The sequence below is a fragment of the Chelmon rostratus genome, chromosome 11, assembly GCF_017976325.1.
Source record: "Chelmon rostratus isolate fCheRos1 chromosome 11, fCheRos1.pri, whole genome shotgun sequence".
In the NCBI taxonomy this organism is placed as follows: domain Eukaryota; kingdom Metazoa; phylum Chordata; class Actinopteri; order Chaetodontiformes; family Chaetodontidae; genus Chelmon; species Chelmon rostratus.
In genome coordinates this window covers 14,790,753-14,816,770 of record NC_055668.1, presented here as the reverse complement: position 1 = coordinate 14,816,770, position 26,018 = coordinate 14,790,753, and the positions used below count along the sequence as shown (strand labels likewise).

The 26,018-nt window shown below is 45.1% G+C and overlaps 1 protein-coding gene across 2 annotated transcripts in view; it reads right to left on the bottom strand.

The window, feature by feature from the left end:
• The window catches only part of zmiz1a (zinc finger, MIZ-type containing 1a), a 77,320-nt gene extending 52,564 nt beyond the window's left edge, over positions 1-24,756 (bottom strand). For both annotated transcript variants that reach the window (XM_041948223.1, XM_041948224.1), the window contains exons 1-2: positions 24,713-24,756; positions 9,742-9,818 (exon numbers count right to left, since the gene is read on the bottom strand). The gene's annotated coding sequence lies outside the window, so the exon portion shown is untranslated. The remainder of the gene's footprint in view (positions 1-9,741; positions 9,819-24,712) is intronic.
• Positions 24,757-26,018: the final 1,262 nt, after the last annotated feature.

Genomic DNA, 26,018 nt, shown 5'->3' with positions numbered 1-26,018 from the left:
TACCACGTTTGTTAATTTGAGAGAATATTTACACACTGAAGCATTCAGACCAAAAGATGCATTAGTGTGAATGCATCAAGCATTGAATAGAAAACATAAGGTATACTGATGAATCCCATTCTATTGTTAATGGTAAAAAATGCTCAAAATAATTGTGAATTAGCATAATGGCACCCTTAAAAATGCTACAGTATTTAGGGCGAAGGAGACCGCCTCCATTCAGAACCTCCTGGATCGGAAAGTCAATGATGGAAATAAGAGGACTGTGACTGTGTTGCAGGAATCAATTATAAATGGCCGATATGAGTCATAAAATATAATTCAGAAAAAAAAACTGAAAGAAAGCCACTTAAAGTTTAACAAATACCAAAACTTGAGAATGAATGAATGAACGAATCAATCAATGCATAGATTTATTAAATAATTGATGACTGGGGACGTGTCTGATGGGGATTATTCAGAGCTGAAACCATTCATCGATTAATCAATGAACAGAAAATGAAACAACTATTCTGCATAATCAATCAGTCGTTTGAGTCATAAAGAGGAATCTGAAGACATCCGTGAGCTGTTTTCATGTCAGTTTATAGGATTAATCAGCTGATTAACCCTAATGAAAACAATCGGTAGAAGGATGGTAGGATGTGGATAATTTCATCAACAACCTCAAGCTGTTTCACAGCGTTTACAGCATCTGTGAGGGTGTAAAGGTACATGTATTCAACTAAATGCTAAAAAGCATAAATTTTGCATAAGGTGAGACATCTAATGTGCCCCTGCCAGTGTTATGTGTGTGTGTATTTGTGTGTGTCAGGCAGTCTAGCCGGACCAGTCCTTGCCTCACCGTTCTTCACCAGAGCTAAACTTTAACCTCTGGGGCCCTCGGAGCAGAACGGATGACCCCCCGGCTGTAATCCGAGCCTCTGGGTTTCCACTCTGACGTGAAACCAGACAGACACCTGACTCTCTGGATCCTCGCTCGGTGCACGCGGACTCAGACGCAGGGACAAACACAAGGCACGCGCAGACACGGATACAGAAACACACGATCAGAAACACATGTCCAATGGATGCAGACACGCACTGAAGTTCACACGGGACACAAACAACTCAACAGGCACATAAAGGAGCTTTCAGTGACGCACAAAACCCGCATTCAGGTGACTCTTGTGTGTCATTATCCTCACGCACATGAGCAGTTCTCACTTTAAACAAGCATTTCTCAACCTGAGCAGCAGATATTACTATGACTCTGTCTATTGTATCTGGCTGAGTGTGTGTGCGTGTGTGTGTGTGTCTGGAGAGAGCAACAAAAGAAACACAGTAAGTTTGCACTGCTCGTGTTTCTGCGGCGGACACGTCGGGTCTTTGTCGGTGGACGGACAGAAGTGAAAGGAGAGGACAGAGAAGACAAGCCGAGAACAAACACACAGGCGTGAGGAAGCAAGTCAGCGAACGTGACTGAACGTAACTCGGCCTCGAACGCGATTTCTGCGTCAGTCGCGTCAGATAGATTTTCATCGGCAATGGCGGTTGTTTCACAATGAAGACAGCAACTCCCACGACCCCACGCTACGTCACAACATCACCAAACTGCATCTTTTGTTATTGTTTGGATTGTTTGCTCAGCAACAATGTTTAACACCATAGAGAAATCCCCATCTCCTCTGTGGCATTCAGCCACGAGCCCATTCATTCCTACTGAACACAGAAATCTTTATTTCTTTTTTTAAAAGGCTAAATCAGTTCCTAAAGCAACTGGGCACTTAGTTTTTTTAAACAGGAGCAAACGGTGCATTTGCTGGGGACTATTTTCAGCCGCAGATTCGTGCACATTTGGTGCTCCAGTGAGTATTTACAGCAGCAGGGTGGTGTCTATGGGATGGAAATAAGCTGCAGTGTGCCCATGTTCATCCCGATGAAGGCACATATCAGCCAGTGCAATGGTGTGGCTCACTGATGTGTTTTTAATTACTTTTGGACAACAGCGCAGCTCTACGGCACACAGGAATAAGCTACGTTTGGTTTTGGCTGCACAGGCAAGATCAATTCCTCGTTGCTTTTTGTCTTTTTATGGGATTTGTTGACCGAAGGAGAAATAAACGACCCGCATGACTCAAAGTGAGGCACTGCAAATATTACTATTTTGCTATCTGCGTACATGTAGTCGTCACCCCTGAGAACGCGGAGAGATGAGGTGAAGGTTTCCCTCAAAGACAGATTCATTCATTATATGAATGGACTGAAGCTAACAGAAGGAGCCTGTATACAGTATAAAGGGACGTACACGTACACGAGCGTGCCCTTTTTTCACAGTTCATTAAGAGGAGCTACTCCACCACTGGCTGTTCTGAAAGGGGGAGCAGCAGCTCCAGGCTCATTGTGGATCCACTAATCCTTCACTTATCTGAACCACATCAATACTGCTGCTGGCCCCCACCTTCCACTCCATTCTCTCGCTTTCTCCCTTCTGTGCTTCCTTGTCCTCAATTTTCTCCCCCAGCCCTCCACACCCTCACAATTCCCGCCCTGCAGCTCTCATTCCAGCCTTGCCACCCCCTCCCACTCCAGCCCCCCCAAGGTGCTGCTTGAAATCCATCCTATCTCTTTTCCTTCCTCTGGACAAAACAGAGAAGGTACAGGGAGTAATAAGAGAGAGCAGCAGGGGTCGGACGGACCGAGTAAGGTTATTAAGCCTCACACAAACACACGGTTCGCCACGGGGCGACTGAGGTGAGGCCCCTTGAGGGTTGGGGGCCATTTCTGTTTGTGTGTGTGCGTGTTGAGAAGGCACTTTATGTGTTCATGCTAGGAGGGGTGAGAGAGGCCACCCACCTTTTCCTGGCACGAACAACCAAGTGTTCGCTTGATATTGTTTTCTGAAGGCCAACACTAATATGAACTACTATATCATTCTAGTCTAGAGCGACAAATATTCAGTGCTTTGTGCTGTTCGTCAATATCTTGAAATAGGATCATATTCATGCTGCAAAAGATCCAAATTCTGCAGGTCCTCGAAAACGGTGCTCTCAGAAAGCAAAGGCCTCTCCAAACAACATTCAGGCCATCATGTAATAGCAAAGCTGTCCACTGAAACCTCAACAAATTCACTGAAGTGGGTAGCTCCTTGAGGCAGAGTGAGGCATGTTTCATTGCAGGTTTTACAGACTGTCAGCCCCTTTTTCTGGTTGAGTAAAAAAAAAAACTCCCACATCGAGCTTTAAAGAGCCTTTTGGTTTGTGCTCTCTAATAAAAGAATAAAAGTGTATATGGAAATTATTAATGAAATCAGATGCATTAGTCTGACCTACACTAACCGTGGTTGGGGAGTGGGGAGGAGAGGTGAGGTGAGGTCCAGTTGTAACTAGCTCTATCTTTAGAGCAATAAGGATAAAGGCTCTTTAAACAGGATTTGGCCTGACCCACCGCTCTATAGCTGGGAGCTGACACAGCAGTGCACGGCCAGCAGTGGATCATTTTTCATCTCCAAATCTGCTTTGGCATGGTCAGGAGTGCCAGTGTGACTGCGTGCACGGATAGGAGGGGAAGCGTGGCCCGCGCACAAAACACGGGGGGCTCCGAAAGGGGAGGGGCTGCCAGCCAGGGTGCATTGTGGTCCGTCTCTTGTGGGTTTCTATTGGTGCTGCTCTGACAACACAGAGGCTGGGTCTTCCCTCACTGCTCAGCTGAGCAATCAGGTCACCTCATCTTGACAGACACAAACACACGCACACACAGACGTAAACACACACACACACACACACACACACACACACACACACACACACACACACACACACACACACACACACACACACACACACACACACACAGACGCGTAGACACGCAGTACATGCCGCCTGCAGCTGTTGCCAATGATGTCAGTCCTGATTTGGCCAAACTAGCCTTTTGTTTCACAGCACGAGCACAGAAGAGAGGAGGAGGCTTCATTTGGCAGTGCAGCGAGAGTTTTTCTGTCTCTGAGATTGTTTGGATTGAGGATTAGCTACCGGTTGCTGACATGAAAGTCTGAAAGCAAAACAAAGACATTATGCTGCTTGAACGGTTCATAGCTCATCAAGCAAAAACGCTTCAACATTCTCACCTTCTCAAAAGTGAGGATTCGCTGCTTTTTTCTGTTTTACATCGCTGAATTAAGGATACAGCCACATATGTGTTTGCGCGTGAGTGTCAACAACACTTAATCTTGGAGAAACTTGTTGCAAAAGCGCCTCATAACAAGCGATGTGGTTCAGATATTTTTAGACAGAAAGTTAGATAAACGGTGAAAGCGAATAAAGGGAACAAGCAGCCGGCGCAATCTTACACCAACTTCTGTGCACTAAATTGTCAAAAAAAAAAAAAAAAACCCACAAATATGAAAAGCTACAAGCTCTTGATAAATTCCAGCCTCCACAGCAGGTTACTGACACCTCACTGTAATGAGTTGTTTATAAACTTGAAAAGTATGAAACTGATTTTGTATAACACAAAGTTAGAGACCGCCGCTTTAGTCAAACGCCCCCCCACCCCGCCCTCTTTCTCCAACACAAACACACAAAACACACACACACACACACACACAAACACTCTCCGCCTCCAACCCCCTGATGTCTGTTGGCAGAATTGTCTGAGGAGCTTAATTGGTACCTTCTCATTTTTTCCTCTTTCTCACTCTCTCTCTCTCTAACTTTGTCACTCTCATTCAGCTGTGTGTGCGTGTGCACATGTGTACGTGTTTGTTACACTGTAGGAAAAAAAGCATGAGTGTCTCTGTGTTTTCATGGCAATAGGACAAGAGCGTGGGTGCCACTACATGAAACAGAGGCCAAAGCAACTGCACACTCTGTGGCAACGTGATTGGGCGAGCCAACTCGGTTAACCAAATCTTGGAATGAGCCTTGACTGAACAAAGCGTGCACAAACACACACACACACGCACGCATGCAGGGATACACACAAGTTGTCCTGGTGCCCAGGCTGCTTTCCTGCTGCCGATAATGAGGAGGTTTGGAGATGTGCATTTGTTTGTGCGGATCTAAAACACACACTTTAATGGCTAACTCGATGGCTTGCACACTCTGCCAGTCCCACACCAGTTTCCAGTGAACAAACTCAGCATTCTGCTTACTTTCACGTTCGTGTGCAGTAGCTCTCACTGCTGCACACTAGGAAACACACGCAGGAGTCGCATATCACACCTGCTGACATGAGATACAAACATAGCATGAGACACTCTTCCACCGAGCTATTACGCTGTCAGTGACATTTTCGGGGAAAAAAGAAAAAAAGATCCGACTTCTCCTGACATTTCAAGCAGCAGCGGGTTACAGTGCACGTTGCTGTACGAGCGGCCTGCCTCTCGATCTGAGATGTGTTTCGTGGAAGCCCGGCAGCCAGGGCTGCTTGTTGGAGCAATGATTTGATTAGGTCTCCGCTGATTACAGTCTTGTTGGTTACAATGTACGGCTCTATCAGGCAGAGCAGCGGGGAGGGAGGGAGGGAGGGAGAGGGAGTGATTGAGAGCGGGACTGTCAGTTTGTCAAGCTGTCAAGCGCAATGGCGTATTGTGCTTATGTGCTCAGCCAGGGTGTGCGTGAGTAGCCGCACGGAGATTCGAAACGAATCAGCTGATATCAAAGAGCGCCGGTGAGGATATTAATACAAATCTGTTAGCGGTTATCAGCGCTCAGGAGAATGATAGGACGCCGTGCGCGAACTGGCCCCTTTGAATCCGATCACGGCAAAAGGAGAAGGAGCAGTGCGTCTGAACGGCTCCCATTTCACAAACAACGCTATCGCAGATAAACACTTTCATCGGCAAGTGCCTTGTCTTGGCATTGTGCTCCACAGCTGCAGACTTTGCAGCACGGCGGCTCGACCGTGATGTGCAATATTGGCTGAGAACAAATAATCTGAAAAGCCTCGAATGCCCTCTGCCTTTGTCAGCTTTATGAAATATTAACCAAATTAATCTACAGTCTTTTTTTCCCCCTCAGAGAACGTACTGTACCGCAACTGATTCACTGTAAACCAGCAATCATTCCCGAGATTAAATCTAAGAAATGCAGCCACATTTTTGATCCAGGAGAGCCGGGGACAAGGTGTAATCATTCACTTCTGTATATTATGTTTTCTATTAATTAGGTCTGTGCCAGTGAACGCTGCTACGCATGTTGAAGTGACAGCCACAGAGACACGGGCGTCCCTCGGCACAGCTTCATTGCTAACAGCCAGCGTGCCCGCTGGAACAAGCTATTATAACATTATGGGGCTTAACAGATAGCAGTGCAGCATCTGATCGGAGGTCAGATTCGTGTTGTGCCTCGTGAAGATATTTTTAAAGGCCGATATGATACCCTGTATAGTAAAGCAATTTCTAGAGGCCTCGAGGCAGAACAAAAGGGCAGAGTTCACCGAGAGCAGAAAGAGCTTCACTCCAAACATGTGACCGAAAAACGAGGGCCGCAAAGTAAAATAGAAAATCATTTGAAGGGATTTTATAGATTGCAGATTTAATGTCCGTCTGATGGAGAGAGAAAAAAAAGAGAGGGAGAGAGATCAGAATTAATCCTCTTAGCTGTTTGTTTGGTAATCTGATTTAGTCTGATTTTTAGGCTGCTATCTCTGGTTGTGGTTACTGATGCTGTCTTTGGATTGACCACAGCCATTTTCACCTTCATCACCCCTCCTTCCCCATCTGTTATATTAGGGTTTGGGCTTGACACAGAGCATAAACAAAATATCGCTATACGTAAGTCCCTACTTCACCAAATCCAGCAATGTGTCTGCTTATGAAATTCCCCACTCTGACATCGCTCCAGAGAAGCACACTACGGCTGTCCCTGCTCCAAATAAATGACCTACTTTGCACATTAACACACATTTACATGCAGGCAAATTTCAGGGCGGCTTGAAAGTTTCTGTTCCTGGCTCAGACGCTTCTCGCTTTAAGTGCAACGTGGCTCACGTCCAATTCTTGGAAAACGCAGCTAATTTTTTTTTTTTTTTTTTGTCTCCTGCCATTTTTGAGGGGATCACTCAGGCAGTGTAGGTGAACGGTGACAGGTTAAACCGTGTTTCCTTTCAACCTAACTGGAAAATAGGTGCATACTACACGTCAGGGTCTGTAGCAGACTTGTGCTTTTCTCGTGTTAAAGGAAGGGTAGGCTGGCACAGAGGCCCACCTAAGGCGCTCCCGGCTCAGGCAGAGCTATTTCCAGACCACCGGCCCCTCCCGTCTCCTCCACCTCCACCTCTGGTGGGGAAACCACACCACTGCACAGGCCCCAGTCACAGACACGACTCAAGAATGGATCCATTATTCACACAGGCTGTTAAGGGACTGGCACACAAGGGTGGGATGTGGTAGTGGGACACGAACGCTCACTTTTACTTAACTTAGAATTGCTCAAGCAAGCAAAACACATAATGAGAGTTCAGTATTTTTAACAAAAGAAAACAGGTAGCTCAGCATTAGACAAGTATAGTTGAACAATGTCATATAAATATGCACGCATATGTGATCTGAGTGATGTAAAAGAATTGAAACAGCTCCTGACGGATTTGCCACTGTGTCCATGTGCATGCTCAGAGCTAAATGATATGTGTGAACAATCAGGGACCATGTGACTGCAGGCACAATACAAAGCAGCGCAACACAATAGTGCAATGAAAGTCAACACAGCTTTAGACACACGTCATATCAAGTTCAGAGAACGCTTGACAGCACAGCACAGCTCCACACAACTCGACATGGATGAATGTGCAAGTGCTCTCTCACACACACACACACACACACACACACACTCCTTCTCATACCGCACACGCACACACACGGAGAGGCCAGATTGTATACGAGTTTGCTCACGGACCATGATAAGAAAATGTGGTAAATGCGGAATCTGATATGCATGACTTGAGGTTTCTCTCAGCCTTTCTTTTCCTCTTGGAAATCGCAGGTTGCATCCATAATTTACACCAGCCTCCGTCTGTTTCTCTCTTTTCCACTCTGCTCCCTCCCTCTTTTTTCTCCCTCCATCTCCTCTTCTCTCTCCTGGCAATCTGGCTTTTGCAGCTTTGCTCATTAGCATATTGCAGAATGTGCAGATGCCACCAAAAATTATTCACCTTCCAGCGCTTTGATGCCGTTTCACTTGTGTACAAACTACACTGTCGACATCTTGCACAGCTTCCCAAAACAAAAGCTGAGGCGCAAGGTCTCCTTTTGCTTAAATGAGCTGGGGTCATAATGCGACGTCTTTCAGTCTGACGAGTCCTCTCATCCTCATTCACCCCAATTACATCATCCATCACTTCAGCCAAAGGTTTCTGACACTGTGATGACGATTGATGGAGTGTTTCTTCCCAGTCAAGGTTTAAATGAACACTTAATATTCATGCAGTCCGAGTCAAAACTGAATACATAATATTCATGCTGTTCAAAGGCTAATTGAACACAGTATTCATGCATGTTTTTGCATTAAATGGAGCCCTGTCCTGCAGGTTATGAGAGCAAATGACTGGAGGATGGGGATACGGGGATTAGCAGCTGTCCTTCTCTTGGGAGATCGATACTGGTACTGATAGAGCAGATCAATAGCCATGCATGGTAACTCACCATTGGTTCAACACTGCTAACACTGCTGTTCAGGTTTCACACCCTAGGGGCATCTTGAAACAGCGCCAGAAAGGTATCACCGCTGAGGTACACATGCGAGAATGTGGCCTTGTAAACATCCTTAAACTGCGCTTTTTCTAAATCAACCACATCAGAGGAGGACGAGTGATATAATGAAGCGCAGAATGACTTGGCATCACAACTTGTTTGGGCTCTTGAGTCTGACTGCCCTGTTACCTGACAAGCACCAGCTGTGTACAACGCATGGAGGAAATGCCATCGCCCACAAAATCCAATCCCTATCATGTAAATCATCGCGTAACCATGTGCTTTCACTCAAAACAACGGCGGTCGACCTCTCACGGCGATTAACTCAGTATGTTCTGACGTGTACCCTGTCCAACATTGTTCTCTGAAAGCGTTTGGCCAATCAGACCAAGCGTAGTATCAATTTCAGTATCACGGGGAAATGAAAGGATCTTTCTTCACAGATGATTTGAGTTTACGCTGTAAAAGTCTGTATGTTCTTTTGCTCCTCTGAATCAAAATACATTCTGTTTTCACTTTTCTTGAAAGCACAGTCTTCTGCCTCAGTTTTACTCGTATAACATGCTAACCAATGCATTCTGTTCCAAGACAAAGCGATTTAAAGTGCAAATTAAAAACCATTAACTATTTGCTTATTAGCATGCACATTACTAGCATATTGGCTCTTTATTAGCCATTATAAAGCACTTATTAATGCCTTAATCTGTATGAGCATATTCTCCAAATCCTGGATCATTAACAAAGAGTTTTTCCTCAATGACACCTTAATAACTGCTTATTAATTGTAAGTACAGGAACTGTTGTACATGAATTCTGATTTTAATCAACTAACCCCAACCCTATGCGACTAATATGCGTGCTGATAAGCAAATAGTTCATGGTAGATATGTGTATCTTAATATAAAGTGTTAACAGTCTGTGTATTTAGTGGCTGATATGACACAACAAAAGACAAATCCAAACTGCAGCCATCTTATCTCGCTCACGAAACCACGCTGAAGCATATCTGTGTCACCGTACGATGACGCATAGCTGTTGGGATGAAGACGTATGTGATAAATCAGGATCCTTACCAGTGTGGATGAGGACGTTCCTGTGTTCCCTATCAGGCAAAGTCGGTTTCTTAATCCTCATCAATCACAGAGCGAGTCTGAAATGAAACAAAACAGAATGCAACGCACATCAGGGAGTGTGACAAAACACAGTCTGCTTTTTAGTGATAGGAAAACAAGACTTAGGTGGCATCATTTATCGAGATGTAATAAAGCACCCTGTCGCGCATCTGACAGATTGGAAGCACATAACAAGCACTGACAGAGCTGGAGACAATGTGCGTCTCTAATCCCCGCCAAATACGAAAGATAAAATACTTAAATGACAAATACAAGTTGATTTCTCGTCTTCCTTGTGAGTGTTTTGCGCCACTCTGGTTGCTGCAGCAGCTGTCTTTGAACTCTCCAGGCTCTAATCATGGAGGAATATTTCTTTGCCGCTTCTGGCTCTTCTCTAACTACGATCTCCTAATGGGACGACCGCTCGCCGACTATTAATGCGCTCGCTTACTTTACAGGACTGCATCTTTAACTCGCTTACTTCTGTGTTTGAAACTCCCACATCATTTCATTAATATTCTGCTAGACTGCTTCCCAAAACCGTCTGGCTTACATTTTTCTCCACATGTGTACTTGTACAGTAGGCGGAAAGAAGAGCTATCTTCACAGGCTACAGATTGCCCCACATTTAATTACTGTTAACACGCAAGCTAAATACGCCTCCATGATTTATTCATTTTCCCCCATATTTGAGTCAAATTAAATTAGTCATATGAGTTTAATTAACTAAATATGATCTGATATTGTAATTTCACACTTGGATATGGGATACAGAGAAGGGTACTTGAGCACAAAGAAACCCTGGTAAACCAGTGCTCATTAGAGGCTCTTATGTGTAGTCATGTTGGCATTACCAACAGCAGCATTAGCTGAATGACTGCTCCTAATCAAGGTTTACACACTGGGAGGTTACCTTTATTTCTAAAGAACTGGGATCACTCTGCTCACACCATTATTCACTGCTCCTATTAGTCATCGAACCGTAGCTAATGCAAGTAACTCCCCTCATATTTTCTGGGACCTGCGCTCTGATTGTTGTTTCTGAAGACCACGCAACAGCAGTTAGGGAAAATAACAGTTTATTCCTCAGGTTTAAAGGGTCGCTTCACCTAACCGTATGTAAAATATTTTACATACGGTAAAACATTTTCTTTTGTTAACCTCTGGTGATATTTTGGCCACCATCCCAATATAATGGAGGTGAAATCAATTTTGTTTGTAGAGATGAAAAAAAAAAAAAAGCTGCCAACTATTTTGATAATCAATTAATAGTTTAAGTCATTTTCGTGCAAAAAATGGCAAACATTTTCTATTTGCAGCTTCTTAAACTTAAGAGTTCCTATTTGTCTTGATAGTAAATGAAGAGTCTTTGGGCTTTGGAGTGCTGGTTGGACAAAAGAAGCAATCTGAAGACGTTACTTTGGGCTCTGGGAAACTGTGATGAGCATTTTTGGGACATCTTATGGAGGGAACAATCAATCACCAGATTAATCGCTAATGAAAATACCCTTTATTTGCAGCCCTAATCATGGTCAATGTATTATCCAGAGTAATAAAAACATATTTTTTCCAAAGATATGTTACAGAAGAATGTTTAAATGATCACTTTTGCAACAAAATTTTATTTTTTCCCTCCATTGTTTTGGGCTGAAGGCAGAAATCTCCGAGGCAGATATGTTGACTAAACATCTAAAGGTAAGTGAATATGTTTTATCATAATTTGGGTGAATTCAGCCTTTAAGAGCTTTTAAGGATGCATTGTCCCTGATAAGAAAAATGGCTTACAAACACACTTTTATCATAATTAAAACCCGCTTGAGAGAAGTCTTGCAGTGCACTCTGCAAACACAGTATATTTCATATTCATTTGCAAGCACTTGTGTTGCGGAAGGTCATCCTTTTGCAGTGAATCGGTGATGCTCAGATACACACTCACCAAAGGACCTGTTGTGGGTCCTATTCAATTGCACCTGGCAATTTCTATGCCAGTGTGTCTTTAGTTGACTGAGTAGTTCTAAATCACAATGTCTAAGGCTGGTGTTATTTCCCACTCATACAAATGCTCTATCATGGCGCTAAATGAGCTGCAGTGAGTGATATAAAAAAGCACACGGTAATTTACTGATCCCTTATTATGAGACATGAGGCCGGTGTGGCATGTTTTCTCACTCTCACCGAGAGGAAATATGGCTGCCGAGAGCTACGCCGGCTTGCAAAACACTGTCACGCCGCCTCACGACACAGGCAGAATTATCAGAGAAAAACAAATGGAGGCATTGATTCACTAGTTGTTTATTTACAGCCCTCTCCGGAGAAGAAATAAATTCCCCTGTTGAGGCTTTGTTTCCCCATCATACGACACAACGGGATGCATGAGAAGAGGGGTGAGCAGGCCACACACATACACACACACGCAGACAGAAACACACGTACAAATGTAAGCACGCGTGCACAAACACACACGCAAACGTCTTACATCTGGATTAATCTCCAACGGGCGCCATCACAGATGCCATTAAATGTAGCAGAAGGCGAGAATCATGCAGGAAAGAGGCTGCCATCTGAATAATTTATTCAGAGGCTCATCTTGTCTCACACCAGGGGGATTTCTGCTTTCAATTTACACTGTTCTCCTCCCCGTATTCAAATCAGGGAGCAGATTTGTTGTGATTGGCACACGGAAGGTCAACGTTAGCAAGCTAGCGTCGACGCTGTCCTCGGTGGGCTGGTACGCTGGTCTATTAGCACACCCGGATGGAGTGTGTGTGCGTGTGTGTGGCAGTCTTTGTTTACCTCAGTGTGCGCTGGGTGACACTGGAGAATAGGCCCGTGGTGCGCAGAGACAGCAGTGTGTGTCTGAGCTTATTAGGCTGCTTTCCAAGGACACAGGAGGCTCTAGACATTACACTGGCTGGGGAAAAAACACTATTGCTAATCATAGCAGGAAGATGTTAGGACTGCAGACGCCGAGCGAGGAGTTGAGGGGGGGCGAGAAGTACAAGAGAGGGAGGAGGGAGAGAGGAGTCAGAGAAAGGCGGGAGAGTGCAGGATGAAGTCATGGCTCTCATGCATGTCCTCACTCTGGGTGTCACAGTGGGACCGAGAGGAGGACGGAGGACGTTCCAGTGAAGCGCAGGTCATCTGTGACAAGAAGAGCTGCCATTAGCCAAAAGGCACACAGAGCCACTGACAAGCAGAGGAGGAGAAAAAAAACTCCCTCAGAGTGACAAACTGTATTTTCAAGTCTTCTGTTTGAAATTTCCAGCATCGGAGGCAGCACAAAGGATTTGTTTTGTTGTTTTGTGCTGTTGTCGTACCGTTCCTTGGGGAACGGATCAGTCTATTTCACTTTGCGCCGCATGTAGATGCAACGGAGACAGAGAACATATCCGAGACATGAAGTCTGTGTTTGTCTAAAGACGCTCGCTCTGTTAGAGAGGAGCTTCTCATTCTCTGAGCTGTAATCCAAACTTTAAAAAAAAAAAAAAAAAAAAAAAGAAAGAAGAAGCGGGTTACGAGGTTGCTTGGGGGAAACTGTGCTTACTGAGCAAAATGCCCTTGTCATTTCCAGCAGTAAATTGGTATGTGCTAGCTAGCGCTGATGACAGGACTTGGCTGTTTCTGTGTGCAGGCATGAATGGCCCCGTAGTAGCCGGGCACAGTGCAGCGGTTCAACAAGGCCTCTTTAACCAGCTGAATGACAGGCAAGCAGACGGGCGACGAGCCAACCACAGACATTCAGCTCTGGCTGCTGTAACGATGCCAATTCAGCCAGACCGGGGAGACCACGTGAAGAGGGAAGAGAGAGAGTGGGAGAGGCGAGTCGAAATCTATGAGCAGCTAGGTCACAGGTCTTTCTTCTCTTCTGTGCATCGCACCTCCTGTGTGCCTCGTAGTTCCCTTATGTTTACTCTTCAAACAGTTTTGTTGTCTTTTTGTTACCGTGGGGAGTCTTTGAATGCGCAGCTTGTTGCCTTGTTAAACTTTAAATGTCAGTGTCCACAGCCCTGAGCGTTGCGTCAGTAGCGCTTTGCACCCTCCCGGCCTTGTGGAAATCTCCATGCAAACCGAGGGGAAACTCTGCACCAGTATGACACAGCATGGAGGAATGCACCAGCGGATGTGGCTCTCTCCCTCTCTTTCTCCTTCTCAGTCAACCCCCGTCTCCTCCTCCTCCTCCTCCTCCTCCTCCCCGCTGTGGGCAGGTCCATATGCACCCAGTAATTATCAAGGTTATTTTCTCCAGAGGGCCAAATCCCTGTTTATGGGCATGAGCGTGTGTCACAGGGCCCTGGCTGTCAACCCACAGGACGCTGACTCTGTAGACAACCCGAAAGAAAATCTCAGCCTCAGCGACACTGCGGTCGCCAGACCCTGCAGATGCTTTTCTTTTGCTCCCGTTTAAGAAAAAAAAAAAAGAAGAAAGAAATGGGATTTGGGGTATTTGTGTTGCGACCTCAAGTGAGACAGCAAAAATGGTGTTTCGTGTGAGCTTTCACCACAGCTCTTGCCAAAACCGGGGAGTTATTTCTGTAAACACTCAGACGCTCAACCCAAAAAATAGCTCTGATTTAAACCTGTGCTATCTATTTATTGCAGGGTTTTTATGTTAGTTCTGCTGAACTGTAAAAAAGGAGACAACTTTCCTTTTTTATTGGTTCGATTCAGTCCCTTCCCGGAGCCAGACACCCTGGAGAATTGCGACCTGGGCTACAGCACACATTTCCTTTAGGCAGTGGCTACACAGGAAGTAAAGACTGTGAAAGGCCAATGGTTAACAAGCCCTGCAGAAAAAAAAAAAAACACACACTAACCAATCCAACAAGCTAGGTATTATACCAGTTAATTAGAGGCAAACAGGAGACAACTTTGTCTTCTGAATGGGATTCAGAGTAGGCTTGTTCTGGTGCTATACAAGGCTCATCAGCAAACAAGAGTCTGGAGCAGCCTGAATTACAAGCTCAAAAGTAAATCTGCATGTAACAAACTGCTAGTCAGGGTCAGCATTGCGCACACACACACACACACACCGAAATCGGCTGCTCCCTTCACAAAAGCTGCTTCCTCTCTGTTTCATCACGCAGGCCGGGCTTTGTTAGTGTGCGGAAATGCCTCCAGAGGGAATGAAAATACTGGCAAGTCCCTGCAGCTCTTTCTGGAGAGAGACGGGTCCTGCAGCTGCAAGATCACACACACAAACACACGCAACCACACACACGCATGCCAAGTGCCCGTGTAGGTTGAGGGTTCAGGTTACGCACGGAGATAACCGTGTTAACCTAAAGAACATAAACACGGGTGTGTGGTTACAGGGCTGTCAGGGCACCGGAGGGGCCAGAGGAAGCGAACACTGACGGTACAGAATCTAAACTTGGACCGATGTTGTCACGGCTGCCACAAAATTATAGGCAACGTCACTGTGAAAGCTCATACCACCGCTAAAATCAGGGGTTTTCCAGCCTGGGAATTACATTTTGGAGAATTAAGTGACTGAGACTCTTCCTAGATTCATTAAATCATACAAGTATTGTTGTCTTGCTGAGAGATCCTGCGGAGCAGTCAAAGAAAGGTCAAGACAACCTTTAGGGCCTCGCTGCTCATCTATCCAGTTTCTGTACCCACTTATCCCATTCAGAGTTGCACACATTCACACCTTCAGCGCAGTTTGGAGTCCCTGAAAAGCAGAGCAGCCAGAGAAACCGCACCAGGAGAACGTGCAAACTTCAGACTGAACATCCCCGGCCCCCTTGTGGGCGCAAACCTTCCGCTCGACCTTCCCGGTAACCACTGAGCCACTGTGCAGCCGAGTACCTCGTGAAGGCTCTTAAATGTTTTTAATATTCCATTACCTCACTCGATGGCCATCTCGGTTGGCGAAAAACACGTGTTTGTAATCAGACGACAGCGCTCCCTACAACAGATGATTGCAATCAAACAGTCGATGGCCTGCACTTAAGGCAAAAATACACCATATTAGTAAGAAACAGAGAGAGAGAGAGAGACCCGTGCTTTAAAGGAATACAGCATGTTTTGTCAAGAGATCGGTCCATTGCTCAAGTAATGGAAGTGCAGACACATGAAATCATCCGCATGCTTCATCCTAATCCATTCTTTTTATTATGCTAAATGATAGCAGCCGTTATGACTAACATTATCCAAAATACGAGGTCAAACAGTGAACTGGATGTACATTGATCTGACTAGCCAGGCTGATTTTTGGAACTACTTTGGGGGATCGACCACTGCACACAGTGAATTTCAGCTCGGCTCCATCTCCCTGCACCACCCACACTCACATTCAGTTGACCCAGGAAATTTTAAACAGTATGCTATTTTTATTAAATATTTCATGTAAATTGTACCTCCTACGCAAAAGTGACAGACTCGGCCGCCCACCACCATGTCTTTTCATTACAGCTGCTGTAAGTTTTCTGAGATGATACTTCTATCAGTCGACAGTGTTTGTATGCTAAAGGTACATTCTGGTACTTCGAAACGTGGGTGGTATTGGCTTAGGTTAAACTAATGCACAGTACCTACTATGATATAGCATTACATTGTACTAAAGAGCTTTACAACAGACTCCAGCAAGGCCAGGGAAACCCAAGTTTTACACCTGTTCAACAACAAAAAACTCATAGTGCTTCATTTTGGACCATTTATGTGATTTCTCATTTAGTTTGGTATGTGGACTGTATATATATGCAGCAGTTTTCAACCTAAACAAGTTTCACAAAGCCTCTCATTCACCCTATGGTGGTGGAGCTGCAGGCTTCTTTCCGCTTATTAAGTGTAAAATTCAAGCACTTTCAAGGTACCTAAACCAAAAATTTCCAGATTCTCGAAGCCTTTATCATCTCATCTAAATGTGATTAGATGAAGTTTACAGCATTCTTTTATACCCACAGCAAACAATGTATATTATCACTGTGTTTATTTTACCAGCTGTTCACAAAAACTTTGATTGGAGGCTTTGATCACGATTACTTAATGCTTGCTAATTTCCAGAGAAAGGGATCAACTGAGGACTTATCCAGCTATGACTGACGAGTGAACACGCCAGGAGACAACAAACAAATCTGAAGATCGTTTCATTTCAAATATTAAAAGATTTTTGGTTTACACAAGTGATTGCGTTGATGAAAACACCAGATTATGTTGAAAATCAGCCACTTTTCATGGAATGTATTTGAATTCCAAACTTTCAAGACTTCATATGAACCCTGCATGAAAGACCTGGCAGGCTCATTGGCAGTGTGGGGCTCAGTGTCTTGGTCTGTCTTTGACATTTGGACAGACAGTAGAATAAGGATGCATGGATCGGCCACCACCCAGATACAAACCCACACCTAATACTCACTCATTAACTCCTACCTCATTGTTCGAGTTGAGGTATCTGGATTGGTGAACTCACATCGGTGCATCTCTCAGATCCAAGCACCAACCTCACACTTAACTAAAGACCGGCTATTTGCTGTTTCACTGGCACCGGCCAGGTCCCACATATCACAGTAAACAAAACCAGGTTGCAGGTTTAACCAAGATGTAGCTCTGCACTGAGAAAGGCAGCTGGAATAGATAACTAGGGTAATGATTTTTTATGTTCACCCTCATTTAGACCTTCAAATAACTGCTTTTGCAAGTTAGGTTGGACTCAATGAACTCATGAAAGCAGCGGAGTGCTTGTGTCCTATCTCTGCAGGACAACGATGGCAGATGTGTTAATGTATATGCGTTAAGATAAGCATAGAAAATTGTTCCACTTGGGGACATATGGGTATCTGCAGAGTTTATGATCTCATCACTTAACAGACAAGCTGTGCAACATGCTCATTTCCCAAAAGTGTGTCCCTTTAACGGCAGAAAGGTGGACTTCTGACCGAACAGCGGACTCGAGCACTGTCTTACCGGGGAAGCATCAGGGGAAAGCAGATTCAAGACGCACTGACAGAGTGGAGGAGCTTTCAAGACAGCTGCTCGAGTTTCTCTCTGTCACTCTGTCTCACACACACCCATGCAAACACACACACACACACACGCACACTCCACTCCCTCTCTCCTTTTTAGCCAGTGACAGCAGGCACCCAGCGATGACATGAGGAGTGTCTCTGGCAGCCAGTAAGGCAGCACTAAACAGACAGAAATATCTGCTCTGACAGACGGACAGACCGTCACCCACTACGACATGCATGCAGCTGTCACTGAGCTTACCACTCCTCTTCCCAAACCCTCTGGTTTTGATTCTCTCTCCACTCCGAACACTGTGTCCCTCGTGTTTTTCTTTCTTGCAGCTATCATATACTATATTGAAACTACATAGTGCTTGGCTCTGTTTGGCTCGCGGCCAAAGGGGAGGAGGTGGAGGGTGGAGGGGAGGAAGGCGGTTCGGCTTACATGCTGCCACCCTCCACTTGATCAGCACTGGCCCGCGCAGGTCCAGCCCTTTACTCCCTCCTTTTGCTTTCGTTCTTTTGTTCTTACTTTTGCACGGGAATCTGTTCTCCCTCTCTCGCTCTGTCTGTTTAGCTCTCTGTTTCTCAGCTACAGCCGTTCTCAATTAGTCAGGGAGCGGAGCGGAGAATAACTCAGGCTCTGGTATCTGGAGCTGGAAGGATCCAAAGATCAGCAGCAACAAGAAACCACTGCTATAACGTGCTGCGCCAGAAACTGGGCTGTGGCTTCCTGTGTGTTTGCATGAGTGTGTGCGTGTGTGTGTGCACGTTGCATAAATCTGCTCCGTGTCAACAGGTTGTCAGTGACCTCTGACCTCCATATTTAAACAGACATTAATATGACAGAACTGCTAATGTTGTGATTGGCGCGGAGCTGTCCTCTTCCCTGCTGGAACGTAGATCTCTTTGCTGCTCAAGTTAAAGACTCAGGCGTCAAAAACAATGGAAAATCACTCACACACTCACACACGGGCAGGCACACCCACGCAACACATCTTCACCCCATGCAGAGAGCTACTTTAATTGCTTTGTTTCAATGGTCCCCCCTGAATGGGAGTGAGGCTGGGGGCTGCAGTTTACAAGACACATCTGCAGGTGCTGCATTTCAAACTGAGAATCTCAAGCTGTGAGAAAGAACACATACACCAACACGGGCACACAGACAGAGGAATATACAGGCTGCCTCTTCCTCTCTCACATGCACAGACTGCAGGTGCAGCACCGCTCAGTGCTTTCCTCCACGGCCCGAAAACGCCGGCGCATCTGAGCATCCGAGCAAGGTGAAATTGAAAATCTCTTAGCATCTGCGTCTCCATCTATAAAAATACTCACTTTAATGTGAGGCGACGCAAAACGTATGACAAGACGGAGCTGAGCTGGTATACTGAGCGCAGACGTGTCAAATCGAGAGGAAGAATGCGCTCATCAGTGGAGCTCCTGCAACGCTTCCCAGTCGACGTTTCACACTACAGGTCTGACAGAGCCATAAATACCACCAGGTAACGTGGGTGAGGGTCATGTAGATTTTAGATAACCTCTCTATGGTCGGTGCACTTTGTGAAAAACTACTTTGCTTTGTTGCCACACAGCCACTGATAGACAATATCCCCCATAGACTGCGCAGAAAATAGCTCATTCAGAACTATTCCCACTCGTTTAACTTGGAGCAGTGTCTCTATAAGAATCAAATCTCTTTGTTATAGCTGTGAGTCGAGTAGTTCGGAGGATCTTGGGTAGCGTGCCTCGTAATTCACAGAAAGAAAGAGCAATCAGCTAAGCTTCGGATGTCATCCGACAGATCCAATCGCTCCTTTTTCTTTTTTTCCAGCGGCTCTATTGTAATGTTCCCACACACTGGCGCGCATGCCGCATTGCACACATTTCTGATAATCTATGCAAATAGGCCACAGATGGACAAGAATGTATCTAATTGAGAAACATATGTGTGGCACTTTTAAAAATAATAATTCTCACATCTCTCTTCGCTTTTTGTCCTCATCCCGTTTCTGTAATCCTTGGTTCATTCATTAAGAGTTACGTGCGGCTGTGACGCTGGCGCCTTGCCACACCATTTGTGAAATTATTCAAATGAGGACACCATGTTTCTTTTGTTTACCGCCTTGAATGGCGACACGAAAGCAAGGTTGGAGTATTCATGAATGCCATTTCTCACTCTCGCGCTACAACTGCCACCTCCTTTTCTCTCCCCCCTCTCTGCGAATGCATCGGAGGAGCGTCCCGGGCATTATGAGAAGCCATTAATGAGTGTGCGGCGTGGCGTGTTGTGATGCGCGACATATTACAGCCATTCATCAGAGCCAGGAGACACTTGACAGGCGGACAGCCAACAGGTTGTGTAATCATATAACACAGCCATGTCAGGCCTGCCATGGCTCCGTGTCCCATTCAGGCCTCTAATGTTATTTTCCTCTGGGTAATTGACGACGCCAGACAGAGAGACCCAGTGATGGATAACATCATGAACGAACCAGCACGTAAAGATGGCGGCCTACTGGGGTGATGTCATTTCAGACTAGTTCAACATTTGTAGATATTTAATTTAATTTGGGTCTTATTTGTATAGTTTTGGCCAATATTCCTATTGGTTATGATAATTTTGTATTCATGTCAGTAATTGCTGAGGAACAATATATCACTAAAACTAAAACAGATGGCGCAAGAAACACTTAATCAGAAAAATCTAATTATTTAAACCAACAGTGAGTGCATTCAAATTATTGGTAATAATCCCTTATTGCACAGAAAAATGGCTATAATGGGTAAATTGGGTTATATTTTCATCTGTTTTTTCTTCCAGTTCAATCCGGTTAGCCTTGGAGTTTCTTTACAACCGGTAAGATCATCTGACCGCCCCATGTGACTTCTTCTCAGCACTGCAATGTTACTATCACCTATTTTTACCTCTGCTATCAGAAAAACGCGACAAAAATAAGAGTTGTATGAAATGAAAGTTTACCTTGACACAAACTGAAAAAGCAAGAAAACAAAGCCAGAATAACACCGTCTTGATCTATTTCAGTCGCACACCAACTCCACGTATATTACTCAATAGGTTTAATGAGTCATAATTGTGGAAAGGGGGGAAAAAAGTCATCTAAATCTATTAAAGAAAATCACTGTAAGACATTAATCTAAGTTACTGCATTAATTATGTCAAAACATGACACAGTGTACGTTTTGCTCTGGTAATTACAGTGTACGAGGAATGCCATCTGACGCTGAGGAATGTGTTGCGAATATTCCAGCTCGTCGGCACAGCACAACTCTCCGCTGCATCCGAGAAGGAGAGGTGGCCCCGAGGCAGTGTTAGACATTGTTAAGGATAGCAAGTATCCTCACACAACCTGTTCTGCTCTGTCCCTAAGCTGGAAAAGAGAAGACAATGTTCTCTCTCATCCTCCCACTCTCACCACTTTATACCGCTGCTTGTTTGCGAGATGCCTCCTGCAGCAAACAATCCAAAAAAGGCCAGCTTGCTTGCGTATGTGAAAAATGGGCCATAAGACGATAACCACGATGAATATCACCGGCGAGGATAAAAATACTCGTTCCTGTCGTTTGAATATCATCACAGTCTCCTAAAGCTGCAGCACCCTGAGGTGAAACTCCTTGGAGAATAAGAGTCTTGATTAGACTTATATTCTCTCTTATTCTATCTTGGTCTATGTCTCGCGCTGTCTCTTTGTCACAAGCATACAGCATGATATCTTCACACGCATTTAACTCAGAAAAAGTTTACTCTGCGGAAGAAAAACGAGGAAGAGACGAGGGGCCAGAAGGGAGGATGGTGCGGGACGTGTAATGGAGGGAAAGAAACAGACAAGAGTGGAAGAGACGGCTGGGAACGGGATGCTAATTCCCTTGGTGTGAGCTAATCCCTACGGGCTCCGACATCCTTTGCTTTATCTAGGAACGCCATGTGGCGCACAGGCGCAGGCAACACGGCAGAAGAGCCTAAACCAGCCAGAACAAACTCAGACTGTGTCCGCTAATTCGAAAACTCTTCACATGAGCATACAACATGCGGCCACGCTGGAGTTTTCACATTGTTTCACGGAAAGACCCGAGACAGGTTAGTCTGGAGTCACCGCTGGTTGAACGCTGGCCTGAACACTACAGCACGCCTGTGCTGCTGCTGTTGACATGTCCATCAAACCTATTATTATATTATTACTATTTTATAAAGACAAAGTCGATATCTAAATAAAATAAACAAATACAAGTTAATGACAACACCTGTATGAAGTGATATTTTATGAGAGCAACCCTGAGATTCCACCAGGCATGTCTCGATGTTGCGTACACAACGTGTAAATCCCACCGGGCGCGTTTCAGAAGCAAAGCGTTTTGTGAATTTACTCAGATTTGGTTGTTTTTCCTTGATATTTGTGCTTCTACCATGGGTGAGTCGGCTTCGGGGTGAAACTGTTTCTTTTTTTCGGTCTGTTTTAATCGTGTTGATTGTTAATCTGCACAGTGTGGGTTTTTTTTTTTTAATTCATCAGATTCTTACACCGGTCCTGTGTCTGACTTCCTGTCTGGATCGATCTGCTCGGACGTGTTATCTGTCAAAAATGGAATCGCCACTTTTGGGGCGCTTCTAAAAACAGAGGCGGAGCGCGACAGAGAAGATCTAGAATGGAAGCGACCAGCTCGATCGGACGGACGAAGCATGGATGGAAAGCAGACGTTACGCACCCGGTAAAATTTAGGGGTAACAGGCAACATAAACCTTACTGCACAGTAGCACATGATCATATCTGGGCTGTTAAAAATTTTACTTTAGTGTGGATGTAAGGCCAAAATAGGGCAACAATGCAGCAGTTTAAGATGAACTTGACAATTACTTCACTACTTCATAGGCTGTGGTTGGTGTCAGACTTTATACACTGATAGCACCACTACACTAGACAGATGTATTGTACATGATCAGGTCATATCATGCTTTGATTACATTGCCCTATTTTTACATCCTTTCTGATGGGCACATGTTTGGGAGATTCTCATCACTGATTATAGGAAACTATTTTGTACAATCGGTGTATTTACGTCATGTTAATTCGCTGCTATAGAGTGCGACCATCGCTGCGAGTTTTGTAGTGAAGACAGCTTTGTTAGGCAGAACTTTTCTTCAATTTTCAGTTCAAACGATTTCTACCAGCATTGGAATTTTGCAGGAGAAAACATAAGCAGCCCGAGCTGACCAATCACAGCTCTTGTTACCCAAAAGTGTAGCTACAGCAGCTAGGTGCACACGCTGAGCCGTACCCATTTACGCAGAACTATAAATTTCATCTTTACTGTGGCTGCAATACATTGAAGGAATCAGTCACACACACACACACACACACACACACACACACACACACACACACACACACACACACACACACACCCTCTCTCCTCAATCTCAACCCCATCGCCTCTCAACGGCCACAGTGTTCAGTGTCAACAGTGGTCACACTATGTGGCGCTAACATTAAAACAGCATCCAATTAAAGCTGCAGGGGAAAACACTCTTTTGCAAACAGCAACAGTCTGTAACATGTTTGCAGCGATGATAGGCTTTCTAAACAAATTAAGCCAGAGGAGCTCTACATTACTCATCCTGGCTGGCTGTCTGGCCAAATTCTGCCTCAATTGCACAGTTGTTTGATCAACTGCTGGTGCGGTGTGTATGTGTTAATGTGAGAGAGGGAGGGGGGAAAAAAAAAGAACAGATATGAGTCCACGGATACCAGGCGAGATGAATGCAGCGTGACAGCAGCAGAGAAACGCAGTAAAACTTCGTCTTCCCATACTTTCATGTGTCTGCAGCTCTGTTCGCTCGGCTGGCAGCGTCTCGCTCTCTCTGTGCTTGTCACTCTTGTGCGTGTGTATTAGTGTGTGTATGTGTGTTAAACCTGTCGCTTTCTGTGCTGACGTCTGTGCGCTTATCGCTACGGCTGATCCCTGCTAGTCGCGTGTGTGTGTGTGTGTGTGGTATCTGTGTCTGCCTGCACATATACTTATATACTGTGTGTGCGCGAGGCAGATGTTCCCCACGTGCACACACACACACACACACACACACACACACACACACACACAGCACTAAGGAAGATTAACCAGCACTTTATTTATCCATTTGCCTCCTGGATCTGTCCCCACCCACCCTCCAACCACCCCCCCCACCCCACCAGTCCTCCTTAATCCCTGGTAGCAAAGAATACAGGAGGGAAGGAAAATTGGAGCTAGGTGACAGAGTTTTGCACCGCTCTGGACCTACTTTAAAAATAACTTTCTTTTCTGGTTCAGGGCCATGAGCAGCATTTGAAGTGGCACTAGACCTCTGAATGTGAACCACAATAAGCTCTTCAAAGTGTCATGTTTCTTTGGGATAGTGCAGCGCTGATACTCAATTTCATATCGAATTACTATATGTGCCATCTACAGTCTAGAGAACTAAGAACTAAAAAAGCAGCCTATAGTTAAGTCAGGCTTGAGATTAGGGTCAGAAATAGGATCGGGTTAAATTAGGGTAAAGTTTAAAACCTGCATTTACTTTCTGTCACTAGAAATAAATAAACAGTTTTTGCGTAAAAAAACTGAAAGTGTGAGGTTTTTGGAAACAAATGGTTCTTGAATCATAGCATGATGGCTTTGCTCTATTCTCCAAGTATTGACACTGGCCATGGGCTTCTAGGACGGGGACTGGCCGGGCTTTTTTGGACAGAGCCAAACAAGATCCTGCACAGCTCCTCATAAACAGCAGCTGCAGACTGCTCAGTTCCCAGTTCCTCCCCGGCCGCCAGCCCAGGAGGGTCCAATCAAAACCATCCACATTACTCCCTCACTTCGCCTTTGCGTGCCAAGTCTGCTCCGCATTGAAAAAAAACAAAACAAAACAAAAAAGCCAGGACTGAACCAGAGAGTGTGCACAATCACAGAGCTTAAGATTAAAAGAAAAATCTCTTTACCTGTGTGAACTCTGGCCTCTGTGTTACTGCCGCTGTGGTCGCCGCCCCCTCCCCCACCCTGCCCTTCATGTATTCCTCACGCACGGTCCCTCACTGACCCCTCCTTAAGCGGTGATCTGAGGGGAAGGAAGACAGAAGAAAAGGCTGTTAAATTTCTTTTAATGGAGTGCCAGAGAGAACCTGGTTCAGACAGAGGACAAATGTATCACAGAGAAATACACCCGCTGCTGAAAAATGTATGCAGGAAGCCATGAGGGAGTTTGCTATACTGCCCCATTTACTCTACCTCCTAACCCTGCCGGAAAGCCAATGAACCAATGAACAACTGCACCACCTATCACACTGCCGCTGCCGTGCCTGTATACTGCAGCAGTCCTGCATATCCCCCCACGCGACCCCACCCCCCACTGCACAGGAACAATGTCCTTCCTAAAGGTTATCAGCAGCCTGGCTCTTGGTCAGCCCTCATCCTGAGTCCATTACACACACACAGGGGCGAGATTCACTGCCTCAATACACCTCTCTTAGTTTCTCCTCACTGCTTCGCTGCACCCTTTACAGGCTGATACAAATCCAGTGTAGGCCCAGAACACACACACGTTGTCACACACACACACACACACACACACAGGTCCAGGTTTTGGGATTATTCACAAGCACATTCTGTCTCTGGAGATCTGCAATGCACTTCAATTCAATTCGAAGTTTCATTATGAAAATTGTGATGAAATACCATATTAGCCTGCATATTAAACGACCACGTCTTCAAACGTAACTCCTCTCCCCTCCCTATACAACACTTTTTTAGCAGTGCAAGAAGCATCAGGGCCATTATGAGGTCAAAAATTCAACTTGTCCAATACTAATAACCAAATACCTGTAAAACGAAAAGCCCATCAACCTCAGCTAGTCTTGTGCTTGCTGCTAAGAAAATGTTGCTCAGTTTAAGCATGCTAACTGAGTGAACTCAAGTGGCGAACCAGGTCAATACTACGTGCTAAAGGTCAGCATGTTAGCATGGCCACTGTGAGCATGACAGCACGCCGATGTTAGCGTTTAGCTCTAAAGCAATGCTGCATAACATTTAAAGCACATATAAAGTATGCTTTTTCCCTTTTTAGGAACCTAACTCATTTTCATTTAAGAATTTTTGTTTAAAATGAAAGAAAAACAGATGAAATGAAAATGGAGATAACAACAGGAGATGAAAATGCAACAGAAACCATCATTATCTCAAGGTCTCCTGGCGAAGACAGTCCCTCGGGACGACACAACGCTCTCTTTTCTCCCATTGTTTCATCACTTA